Consider the following 12798-nt stretch of genomic DNA (forward strand, 5'->3'; position numbering starts at 1 on the left):
GTTGAAATCGATGAAAGGGAATACATCAAAGATATCTTCATTGAACAATTATCATTTTTCACTCATAAAAGTTCACAGGAACGAAAACAAATTTCTTATGGAGATTTTTAATGGGAAATGTTTGCATATTTTCTCCATTCGGAAGTACTCGGGATACCTCACACAATTTTTCAACATTATCATCCGGGCTTATTAATGGGTAATGCAGTGCGAAATCCCCATAGAGTTTCTATTTTTGTATGTGTATTGAAACTTGAAGCGGTAGAGGGGGCATTTCAAAACAGATAATCTGGACATTTTTCATATTAGTGGATGAACGTAGTTTAAGCACAAAAGTATTTATGATTATTAAAAAATCAAGCAAAAAGTGGTGGAAGCAAAAATTTGGGACAGAGTATAACTGTCAATAAGGTAAGGCAGAAAAGATAAAAATTCTTTCTTTCATTGGGACGTACAGAACAAACTTATTCTGTCCTATTAGATTGACATATGATAAAGCTCATTTAAATTCTTTTAGAGTTCCTTGTTAAATTTTACAATCATGATGATCAAAATTAGGGATTTGTTCAATTAGTTTATTGAGTTCCATAGGAAGATTGAATAAATTTTTTTATATCTAATGTTATTTGTTAGCCCACCTGAGCTGAAAACTCAAGTGAGCTTTTCTAATAACTTTTTGTGCGGCATCTGTCTGTCTGTCCATAAACTTTTTACATTTCCGACTTCTTCTCCAGAACCAGTAAGCTGATTTCAAACAAACTTAACAAAAAGCATTCTTAGGTTAAGGGGATTCAAGCTTGTCTAATTGATAATTGAAAGGCCACGTCCTGGTTCAAGGGGAGATAATTAAATTTTTTTGAAAATTCGTTGGTACTTTTTCAAAAATCTTCTCAAAAACCATTTGGCCAAAAAAGCTGAAACTTATGTGGAAGCATCCTCAGTAAGCGTAGATTTAAGTATGTTCAAGTTATGACTCCCTGGGGGTAGGATAGGGCCACAATGGGGGGTTAAATTTTTACATTGGAATATATAGAATAAATCATTAAAAATGTTCTCCTCTGAAACTGATCGGCCAGAAAAGCTAGAATTAGTGTGGAAGCATCCTTAAGTAGGGTAGATTCAAATTTATTCAAATCAAGATCCCCAGGTTGAGCCATAATGGGGGGGGGGGGTCGAATTGTGACATAGGAATATATAAGGTAAACCTTTAAAAATCTTCTCAGAAAGAAATCGGCCAGAATTGAAGACTTACACAAATAAAAGCATGTCTGGGATTGGTTGGGATATATTTAAATTGTATGCAAATTTAGAGGTCGTGTAAAGATGACCTCTTATCCATACCTGTCATGCCCTGACAAGTGTAAGGAGAGGGGGGATGGTTGTAATCAGACTGATGAATTTGTTACAAGTTGAAACAAATAAGAGCTATAGCATAGTAAATTCCAAGGGTCCCATCACTTCCCCATTTACTGTATACCATATATCCGGGTTTTTTTTTAGCGTGTCACAAAATTTGCGAAAATGGGGGAAATCTGTAACATTTTTATATTGCGTCAGTCATGTTTTGCGATTTGAAAAGTTTCTTATAGAAAATGATATAGGATATAATTTCTGCATATTTAATTACTTGTGATTTAAAAGAAGTCGCGAAAAAGCAAAAATTAGATTATCGTGAAAATTACTGAATATACGGTATACTGTGACTTTGCTGAATATTTCTGAGCTGAATTCTTTTCTTTAGATAACTGTGCCCTTCCAGTATGAGTGGCTAGATGAACTGTTCAGGGAGCTTGCCACGTTAGTGTTCTTCATCATTACTGGGTATAAATTCCAGCCCGCCCCCGATAACCCATACCTTCAAGTGCCAACAGAGGAGGAAGATGAAGAGGTTGAAATGGATGAGGTGTAAGTATCCACACAAGTTTCTGTGTGTGTTCTGATGATTTGATAAAGATAAACAGTGGTTTCAACTTGATTTATTGAACACAAGTTTTATGGATTTCAGTGTTGAGAGTATACAAAAAATCATTATGTTCTTATTCGATTTACTCAAACGAACATAAAATATTTATAAAATAAACACAAACTCATGAGTAGGATGTGAAGCGCTCTGAAATTGTAGTTTTAATTACATTCAATATAACAATAATTTCTTTCCTTCAAAACCACATCTTCCACATCTACAAAATAAAATTACAAATTTTAGACAGTGCATACATCTATATATAATACAATACGAAGCAATGGGCTGGTGGGTGGGACATTGGTAACATTATATAAATAGTGCCTGTTTAGGAGAGTAACAGTGTAAATTGACACCCCGAGACAACCATTGTCAACCAATGCGAAGCGAAGGTTGACAATAGTTTTCAAGGGGTGTCAATTTCAACTGTTATCCTCCAAGACAGACACTATTTATACCCCCCGCAAAGGAAGTTTGGAGGTATGTAGGAATCACCTTGTCTGTCCGTCTGTCTGTGCAAAATTTGTGTCCAGTCCATATCTTTCTTATGGAGAAACATTGGAAGTTCTTACTTCACCAAAGATTGGTAATGACTTAAGGGTGTGTCATGACCTTGACCCAAGGTCGTTTTGGCAAGGTCAAGGTCAATGGCAGAAAAAGTGCAAAATTCGTGTCCAGTTCATATCTTTCAAATGGAGAAGCATTAATTAATCTTACTTCACACAAAGATTGCTTATGACCTAAGGGTGTGTCATGACCTTGACCCAAGATCATTTGGGCAATGTCAAGGTCACTGGCAGAAAAGTGCAAATTCAAGTCCGGTCAATATCTTTCTTATTGAGAAACAGTGGAAGTTCTTAATTCACATAAAGATTGCTTATGACCTGGTGGTGTGCCATTACCTTGACCCAAGGTCAATTGAGGAAGTTTAAGGTCATTGTTTAAAAAATGCTTTATTCTTTTCAGTGTCATGTCTTGTATTAATGGAAATAATTAGAAGCTTAAATTTGACACAAAGCTTGTTTGTCTCAGGCCACATAAAATTATTTTTTAGATTCTCATCCCTGTCTCTCTGAAAGTGGCCTGCTCCAATGTATTTTTGGGGGGGAGGGAGGAATGTGTGGGAAAAAAAATTCAGACAAAAATCGCGTTCAGTATACCAATAATTCAAATGTCTATATTGATGGCTGTTTAACATGTGGATTTTCGTTTGATTCGAGACATATTTGTTAACATAAGGATGCAATTGTCCTCATGCATTAACAGTTAACTTAAAATAAAATGCAATTTAAAGAAATTGGTTTGTGTACCCATATTATCATTTACAGTTTTAAAAAATAGAAATTAGTTTGTGTACTCATATTAGCATTACATATTACAGCACTTGAATTTTAATTTCAGAATCACAAAATCGGGTGCCATGGATACAGTGACTCATGTCAACAAAGGGGCCTCCAAAGGGTCAACAGGCCTCAAACAAAGGGAGAGCAGCCATGACTATGACTAATGTCCATTATACTGAAATGAAGTACTGTTTGGGTTAGCATTATTCCAAAAGAAGATTTTTCGGGAGATAGAATGCAGTGGTTGACTCCAGCATTGATTCCTAATGCTGTTGAGTAAACTAAAAGGATCTTTCTGTTTATTTTTTTATTAAAATATGATTGGAAATGACAATCTTGTGGTGGAAGTTTCATGTGCAATTTTCAATTTTATTCTTGTGATTTTATTTTCATGTATTTGCGTGTGTGTATTTGTGTGAAAGTATAAGTGTAAATGGTCTGATTTTTGACTTCGTGAGGCAATGAATATTGTTATACAGTACTGTCAACTTATTTTGTGTTTTGTGATATGTGCAATTAATTGTATTGGTGATATGCATGGCCGAGTCCTTGCTACTGAGAATAAGTGTAGAATTGTATGACTCCGAGTTAAAGTTATATACTGTGGTATAAGTTCTTGTCTCAACCATCTAACTAGTATTTAAAAAACATGTGATGAAATGAATTAAAGCAATCCATGAAAATTGGCCCCCACAAATTTTAATGATTCCACAGTACATGTATAGACATTTACAAGATTCAACAGCTTTATGATATAATGATCAACACTATTTCGTTCTATTGAAATAATTCCAGAAATGTTCACATACGTTATGTATGTACAAAGTTGATACAAATTAGTGCTAGAAAGGAACACCATTTTGCATACTAGTATGTAGAGAATTTTAGGTACATTTTCAATTGCATGAGAAACAGTTCATGTTATATGGGTTTAATACCTTCAATCAATCGTGTGCTTGATTTGAAACTTTTACTCATTGCATCTCCATGTGTGTACAGTTTTATGAAGTTATATTGGACATGTTAGGATTTGCATGCCTGTTCCTCGAGGAATATTGAGAGGTGTATGGGACAAAAAAAAAGAAGAAAAAGAAATCCATTTATATTATGCTGAGTTCTGTATTCATTGTTATTTTATTCTGTGATACTTTTGCATACTTTGCTATGAATATTGTACCATTGAATTGAATCGTCTTTTTTTCACAAAAAGTTAATTTCTTTGTTTTCACTTTATTTTATTAAATGTCAATCTTTCTTTGCTCTGCCCAAATAACCCCCCCCCCCAATCAATATATATATATATATATATATATATATATATATATATATATATATATATATATATATATATATATGCAAGTTAAACTTTGCTATAAATTTTGAGCTCTAAGTTTTTTGGACTTGCTGTGTGCAGCTGAAAGAAAATAACTGCACACATTTTAAATGTGATGTTAATAGTTCTAATCACTCAGAGAAGTCTGTGAAAATCGCGTGGTATGATGGTTATTCAACTGCTCAGAAAGTATATTGAACTGTGAACGCTCTTTAGAAACAGATGGTCTGTCTCGCCTACGCTTACAGGCTTAGAATTAACTTCTGGTCTGAACTTTCTCGGTTTTTTTAAGGATTTCCTCCACGAAAATATGAAAGAGTCAATCGGAAAAGAGCATGAATCATTCATGAGAACAAGAAAAATTCAATTTTTGTAATCCAACTTTTGTTCGCGACAAATTTATTTCACTATTTACTGATAAATTGGATTATGTTGATTAATGTTCGTGCCCAAACCTCATCCAGACCAGTGTTGTATCATATGAAAATGACTGGCTCGCCCTGAGGAATATTCACGACTTTGACGCTCTCGCTATTTTCGCGAAAATTTCTCGCACGCGAATAAAAGTTGGTTTACAGTAGATTGCACACGGTCAGAAGGTGTATGGGAGACTCTCCGTTGTTGTCCGATGATGGTGGACGATGCAGATGCATGTTCATGTATTAACATTTTATTCCACCCAGTCAGATCGTTTGTTTTAGGAGCGTTGATCCAAAAGTGATGTCACAGGTGTGAGAAAATCATGAAAAGTTGACGTTAAAAACAAAAGATTGGGGAGAAAGTGTTCGTCTATCTTTTATTAGATCTGAATTAAAGAAAATACATGTGAATTGTTTTTTAATGAAATTTTAAAACAATATATAGAACATAAGTTGAAAGTAGTGACTTTTATACTGAATACAAGTACTGGTTTGCTTAAAAACACTGGTTAACTGTAATAATTAGTTTAAACAGTCCTTATTTGGAGGTTAAATTTTGACCAGTGGCTAACTTTTGTTGCGCAAAAATATCCTCCTCCTATCGTTGATATTAACCGTTTGTAAGATCTTCGCAAATTGCATGTTGATTTGAAAAGATAATTTTAAAAAATAAATTGGTTCCAAATACTAACATTAGGCATGTTCTAACAAAAAGACCCCCATTTAACAACGAGAACAGCTCTGCACTGGACCCCAGAAGGCAAGAGAAAGAGAGGGAGACCAAGAACATTATGGAGAGAGACAGTGGAGAGCGACACAACGATCAATATAACGAAGCTGGCTCAGGTTATGCAGGGGTAGAGGAAGTTTGTTGCTGTCCTACGCACTACAGGGTGTAAAGGACAATAATGATATTGACAAGCAATGTTAATTAAAATGTTTTCACCAAAGTAGACATTCTCTTCCCTCTAAAACACCCACACCCACCAAACTGCAAAGGAAATTACGTCCAAAGACTACTCACGGTGTACCAACTTGATTCTCTACTTTTGAAAATTCGTAAACAAAATTAATTTAATTAAATATATTTGATGACTGTAACACAATAGGTATCGAGTAGATTTGTCTCAAATCCAATACATGTTCCCAGTGCGGCAATTCTGTAACCCAGTTTCACTAAGAACAAAAAAATATGATCCTTATGTAGAGTCAAAAATGGACCAGGTATATCTTAGTTAAGGTGAATCGTTTAAGAAAAACGTGTACAAATTTGTTTAGAACAGGGAAGCTAGGGTCTCTATGTATCATGTCCAACAGGGTAACAATGGTAAAGGGGGTAACATACCCTTGTTTCTCTACTAAGCTATGTTCTGAAACAGGGTTACGAGGGTTACAGACTTTTGTTTCTATACTAAGCTATGTTCTGTAACAGGGTTACAATATTAACGAGGGTAACAGACCCATGTTAACGTTGCTACATATCTATGTTTCTATACTAAGCTTTGTTTTGAAACAGGGTTACAAGGATTACGAGGGTAACAGACCGTTGTTTCTATACTAAGGTCTGTTCTGAAACAGGGTTATAAGGGTTACGAGGGTAACTGGTCCTTGTTTCTCTACGAAGTTATGTTCTGAAACAGGGTTACAAGGATTATGAGGGAAACAAACCCTTGTTAATATACTAAGCTATGTTCTGAAACAGGGTTACAAGGGTAATGATGGTAACAGACCCTTGTTTATATACTAAGCTATGTTCTGAAACAGGGTTACAAGGGTAACGAGGGTAACAGACCCTTGTTTCTCTACTAAGCTAAGTTCTGAAACAGGCTTAAAGGGGTTTCTAGGGTAACTGGCCCTTGATTCTATAATAAGCTATGTTCTGAAACAGGGTTACAAGAGTAACAGACCCTTGTTTCTATACTAAGCTATGTTCTGAAACAGGGTTACGAGGGTAACAGAACCTTGTTTCTCTACTAACCTATGTTCTAAAACAGGGTTTTAAGGGTTACGAGGGTAACAGACCCTTGTTTATATACTAGGCTATGTTCTGAAACAGGCTTACAAGGGTAACGAGGGTAACAAACCCTTGTTTATATACTAAGCTATGTTCTGAAACAGGGTAACGAGGGTAACAGACCCTTGTTTCTTCAGATTCTTTTATATATTTTAGATAACGCACATCGCTTTAAAGAATATTTCAAAGTAATCAACAAAATTTGATTCTGAAATTTTTTTTTTTTTTTTGAATTTGCTTTACTTGAAATATGAAATCAGAATGTTTTTTTTATATGGGTTAAAAAATAAGATGGTTTTAGTGATTTTATTTCAATCAATGAGCAATGGCAGTCTTTATTATCACTCATAGAGATTTCAACTCGGATCAATATTTGACGTAAGTGATGACGTTAACGAATCCAGGAGGTTGACTGAAAGCTTCTCAATAAACAACACTTTGATGATACATACATGTACATGTTTTTGATGTCGAAAATAATTAAAAATATAAGTTATTTTGATGATTTTTAATAAAAATATATACATACCTGTGAAAGAAATACAGTTGAAATCGATGAAAGGGAATACATCAAAGATATCTTCATTGAACAATTATCATTTTTCACTCATAAAAGTTCACAGGAACGAAAACAAATTTCTTATGGAGATTTTTAATGGGAAATGTTTGCATATTTTCTCCATTCGGAAGTACTCGGGATACCTCACACAATTTTTCAACATTATCATCCGGGCTTATTAATGGGTAATGCAGTGCGAAATCCCCATAGAGTTTCTATTTTTGTATGTGTATTGAAACTTGAAGCGGTAGAGGGGGCATTTCAAAACAGATAATCTGGACATTTTTCATATTAGTGGATGAACGTAGTTTAAGCACAAAAGTATTTATGATTATTAAAAAATCAAGCAAAAAGTGGTGGAAGCAAAAATTCGGGACAGAGTATAACTGTCAATAAGGTAAGGCAGAAAAGATAAAAATTCTTTCTTTCATTGGGACGTACAGAACAAACTTATTCTGTCCTATTAGATTGACATACGATAAAGCTCATTTAAATTCTTTTAGAGTTCCTTGTTAAATTTTACAATCATGATGATCAAAATTAGGGATTTGTTCAATTAGTTTATTGAGTTCCATAGGAAGATTGAATAAATTTTTTTATATCTAATGTTATTTGTTAGCCCACCTGAGCTGAAAACTCAAGTGAGCTTTTCTAATAACTTTTTGTGCGGCATCTGTCTGTCTGTCCATAAACTTTTTACATTTTCGACTTCTTCTCCAGAACCAGTAAGCTGATTTCAAACAAACTTAACAAAAAGCATTCTTAGGTTAAGGGGATTCAAGCTTGTCTAATTGATAATTGAAAGGCCACGTCCTGGTTCAAGGGGAGATAATTAAATTTTTTTGAGAATTCGTTGGTACTCTTTCAAAAATCTTCTCAAAAACCATTTGGCCAAAAAAGCTGAAACTTATGTGGAAGCATCCTCAGTAAGCGTAGATTTAAGTATGTTCAAGTTATGACTCCCTGGGGGTAGGATAGGGCCACAATGGGGGGTTAAATTTTTACATCGGAATATATAGAATAAATCATTAAAAATGTTCTCCTCGGAAACTGATCGGCCAGAAAAGCTAGAATTAGTGTGGAAGCATCCTTAAGTAGGGTAGATTCAAATTTATTCAAATCAAGATCCCCAGGTTGAGCCATAATGGGGGGGGGGGGGGGGGCGAATTGTGACATAGGAATATATAAGGTAAATCTTTAAAAATCTTCTCAGAAAGAAATCGGCCAGAATTGAAGACTTACACAAATAAAAGCATGTCTGGGATTGGTTGGGATATATTTAAATTGTATGCAAATTTAGAGGTCGTGTAAAGATGACCTCTTATCCATACCTGTCATGCCCTGACAAGTGTAAGGAGAGGGGGGATGGTTGTAATCAGACTGATGAATTTGTTACAAGTTGAAACAAATAAGAGCTATAGCATAGTAAATTCCAAGGGTCCCATCACTTCCCCATTTACTGTATACCATATATCCGGGGTTTTTTTTTAGCGTGTCACAAAATTTGCGAAAATGGGGGAAATCTGTAACATTTTTATATTGCGTCAGTCATGTTTTGCGATTTGAAAAGTTTCTTATAGAAAATGATATAGGATATAATTTCTGCATATTTAATTACTTGTGATTTAAAAGAAGTCGCGAAAAAGCAAAAATTAGATTATCGTGAAAATTACTGAATATACGGTATACTGTGACTTTGCTGAATATTTCTGAGCTGAATTCTTTTCTTTAGATAACTGTGCCCTTCCAGTATGAGTGGCTAGATGAACTGTTCAGGGAGCTTGCCACGTTAGTGTTCTTCATCATTACTGGGTATAAATTCCAGCCCGCCCCCGATAACCCATACCTTCAAGTGCCAACAGAGGAGGAAGATGAAGAGGTTGAAATGGATGAGGTGTAAGTATCCACACAAGTTTCTGTGTGTGTTCTGATGATTTGATAAAGATAAACAGTGGTTTCAACTTGATTTATTGAACACAAGTTTTATGGATTTCAGTGTTGAGAGTATACAAAAAATCATTATGTTCTTATTCGATTTACTCAAACGAACATAAAATATTTATAAAATAAACACAAACTCATGAGTAGGATGTGAAGCGCTCTGAAATTGTAGTTTTAATTACATTCAATATAACAATAATTTCTTTCCTTCAAAACCACATCTTCCACATCTACAAAATAAAATTACAAATTTTAGACAGTGCATACATCTATATATAATACAATACGAAGCAATGGGCTGGTGGGTGGGACATTGGTAACATTATATAAATAGTGCCTGTTTAGGAGAGTAACAGTGTAAATTGACACCCCGAGACAACCATTGTCAACCAATGCGAAGCGAAGGTTGACAATAGTTTTCAAGGGGTGTCACTTTCAACTGTTATCCTCCAAGACAGACACTATTTATACCCCCCGCAAAGGAAGTTTGGAGGTATGTAGGAATCACCTTGTCTGTCCGTCTGTCTGTGCAAAATTTGTGTCCAGTCCATATCTTTCTTATGGAGAAACATTGGAAGTTCTTACTTCACCAAAGATTGGTAATGACTTAAGGGTGTGTCATGACCTTGACCCAAGGTCGTTTTGGCAAGGTCAAGGTCAATGGCAGAAAAAGTGCAAAATTCGTGTCCAGTTCATATCTTTCAAATGGAGAAGCATTAATTAATCTTACTTCACACAAAGATTGCTTATGACCTAAGGGTGTGTCATGACCTTGACCCAAGATCATTTGGGCAATGTCAAGGTCACTGGCAGAAAAGTGCAAATTCAAGTCCGGTCAATATCTTTCTTATTGAGAAACAGTGGAAGTTCTTAATTCACATAAAGATTGCTTATGACCTGGTGGTGTGCCATTACCTTGACCCAAGGTCAATTGAGGAAGTTTAAGGTCATTGTTTAAAAAATGCTTTATTCTTTTCAGTGTCATGTCTTGTATTAATGGAAATAATTAGAAGCTTAAATTTGACACAAAGCTTGTTTGTCTCAGGCCACATAAAATTATTTTTTAGATTCTCATCCCTGTCTCTCTGAAAGTGGCCTGCTCCAATGTATTTTTGGGGGGGAGGGAGGAATGTGTGGGAAAAAAAATTCAGACAAAAATCGCGTTCAGTATACCAATAATTCAAATGTCTATATTGATGGCTGTTTAACATGTGGATTTTCGTTTGATTCGAGACATATTTGTTAACATAAGGATGCAATTGTCCTCATGCATTAACAGTTAACTTAAAATAAAATGCAATTTAAAGAAATTGGTTTGTGTACCCATATTATCATTTACAGTTTTAAAAAATAGAAATTAGTTTGTGTACTCATATTAGCATTACATATTACAGCACTTGAATTTTAATTTCAGAATCACAAAATCGGGTGCCATGGATACAGTGACTCATGTCAACAAAGGGGCCTCCAAAGGGTCAACAGGCCTCAAACAAAGGGAGAGCAGCCATGACTATGACTAATGTCCATTATACTGAAATGAAGTACTGTTTGGGTTAGCATTATTCCAAAAGAAGATTTTTCGGGAGATAGAATGCAGTGGTTGACTCCAGCATTGATTCCTAATGCTGTTGAGTAAACTAAAAGGATCTTTCTGTTTATTTTTTTATTAAAATATGATTGGAAATGACAATCTTGTGGTGGAAGTTTCATGTGCAATTTTCAATTTTATTCTTGTGATTTTATTTTCATGTATTTGCGTGTGTGTATTTGTGTGAAAGTATAAGTGTAAATGGTCTGATTTTTGACTTCGTGAGGCAATGAATATTGTTATACAGTACTGTCAACTTATTTTGTGTTTTGTGATATGTGCAATTAATTGTATTGGTGATATGCATGGCCGAGTCCTTGCTACTGAGAATAAGTGTAGAATTGTATGACTCCGAGTTAAAGTTATATACTGTGGTATAAGTTCTTGTCTCAACCATCTAACTAGTATTTAAAAAACATGTGATGAAATGAATTAAAGCAATCCATGAAAATTGGCCCCCACAAATTTTAATGATTCCACAGTACATGTATAGACATTTACAAGATTCAACAGCTTTATGATATAATGATCAACACTATTTCGTTCTATTGAAATAATTCCAGAAATGTTCACATACGTTATGTATGTACAAAGTTGATACAAATTAGTGCTAGAAAGGAACACCATTTTGCATACTAGTATGTAGAGAATTTTAGGTACATTTTCAATTGCATGAGAAACAGTTCATGTTATATGGGTTTAATACCTTCAATCAATCGTGTGCTTGATTTGAAACTTTTACTCATTGCATCTCCATGTGTGTACAGTTTTATGAAGTTATATTGGACATGTTAGGATTTGCATGCCTGTTCCTCGAGGAATATTGAGAGGTGTATGGGACAAAAAAAAAGAAGAAAAAGAAATCCATTTATATTATGCTGAGTTCTGTATTCATTGTTATTTTATTCTGTGATACTTTTGCATACTTTGCTATGAATATTGTACCATTGAATTGAATCGTCTTTTTTTCACAAAAAGTTAATTTCTTTGTTTTCACTTTATTTTATTAAATGTCAATCTTTCTTTGCTCTGCCCAAATAACCCCCCCCCCAATCAATATATATATATATATATATATATATATATATATATATATATATATATATATATATATATATATATATATATATATATGCAAGTTAAACTTTGCTATAAATTTTGAGCTCTAAGTTTTTTGGACTTGCTGTGTGCAGCTGAAAGAAAATAACTGCACACATTTTAAATGTGATGTTAATAGTTCTAATCACTCAGAGAAGTCTGTGAAAATCGCGTGGTATGATGGTTATTCAACTGCTCAGAAAGTATATTGAACTGTGAACGCTCTTTAGAAACAGATGGTCTGTCTCGCCTACGCTTACAGGCTTAGAATTAACTTCTGGTCTGAACTTTCTCGGTTTTTTTAAGGATTTCCTCCACGAAAATATGAAAGAGTCAATCGGAAAAGAGCATGAATCATTCATGAGAACAAGAAAAATTCAATTTTTGTAATCCAACTTTTGTTCGCGACAAATTTATTTCACTATTTACTGATAAATTGGATTATGTTGATTAATGTTCGTGCCCAAACCTCATCCAGACCAGTGTTGTATCATATGAAAATGACTGGCTCGCCCTGAGGAATATTCACGACTTTGACGC

At 34.4% G+C, this 12798-nt stretch overlaps 2 long non-coding RNA genes across 2 annotated transcripts; both read left to right on the forward strand.

Annotated features, from left to right (window-relative positions):
* Nucleotides 1-1764: 1764 nt before the first annotated feature.
* LOC117681881 (uncharacterized) lies at nucleotides 1765-3882 on the forward strand. The gene is made up of 2 exons (XR_004596482.2): nucleotides 1765-1905; nucleotides 3365-3882. It is a non-coding gene; the product is annotated as an uncharacterized lncRNA (long non-coding RNA).
* A 5504-nt stretch (nucleotides 3883-9386) lies between these two features.
* Nucleotides 9387-11504, forward strand: LOC136272906 (uncharacterized). The gene is made up of 2 exons (XR_010710964.1): nucleotides 9387-9527; nucleotides 10987-11504. It is a non-coding gene; the product is annotated as an uncharacterized lncRNA (long non-coding RNA).
* The last annotated feature ends 1294 nt before the right edge of the window (nucleotides 11505-12798 follow it).

This window comes from Magallana gigas, chromosome 2, assembly GCF_963853765.1.
Source record: "Magallana gigas chromosome 2, xbMagGiga1.1, whole genome shotgun sequence".
Lineage (NCBI taxonomy): Eukaryota > Metazoa > Mollusca > Bivalvia > Ostreida > Ostreidae > Magallana > Magallana gigas.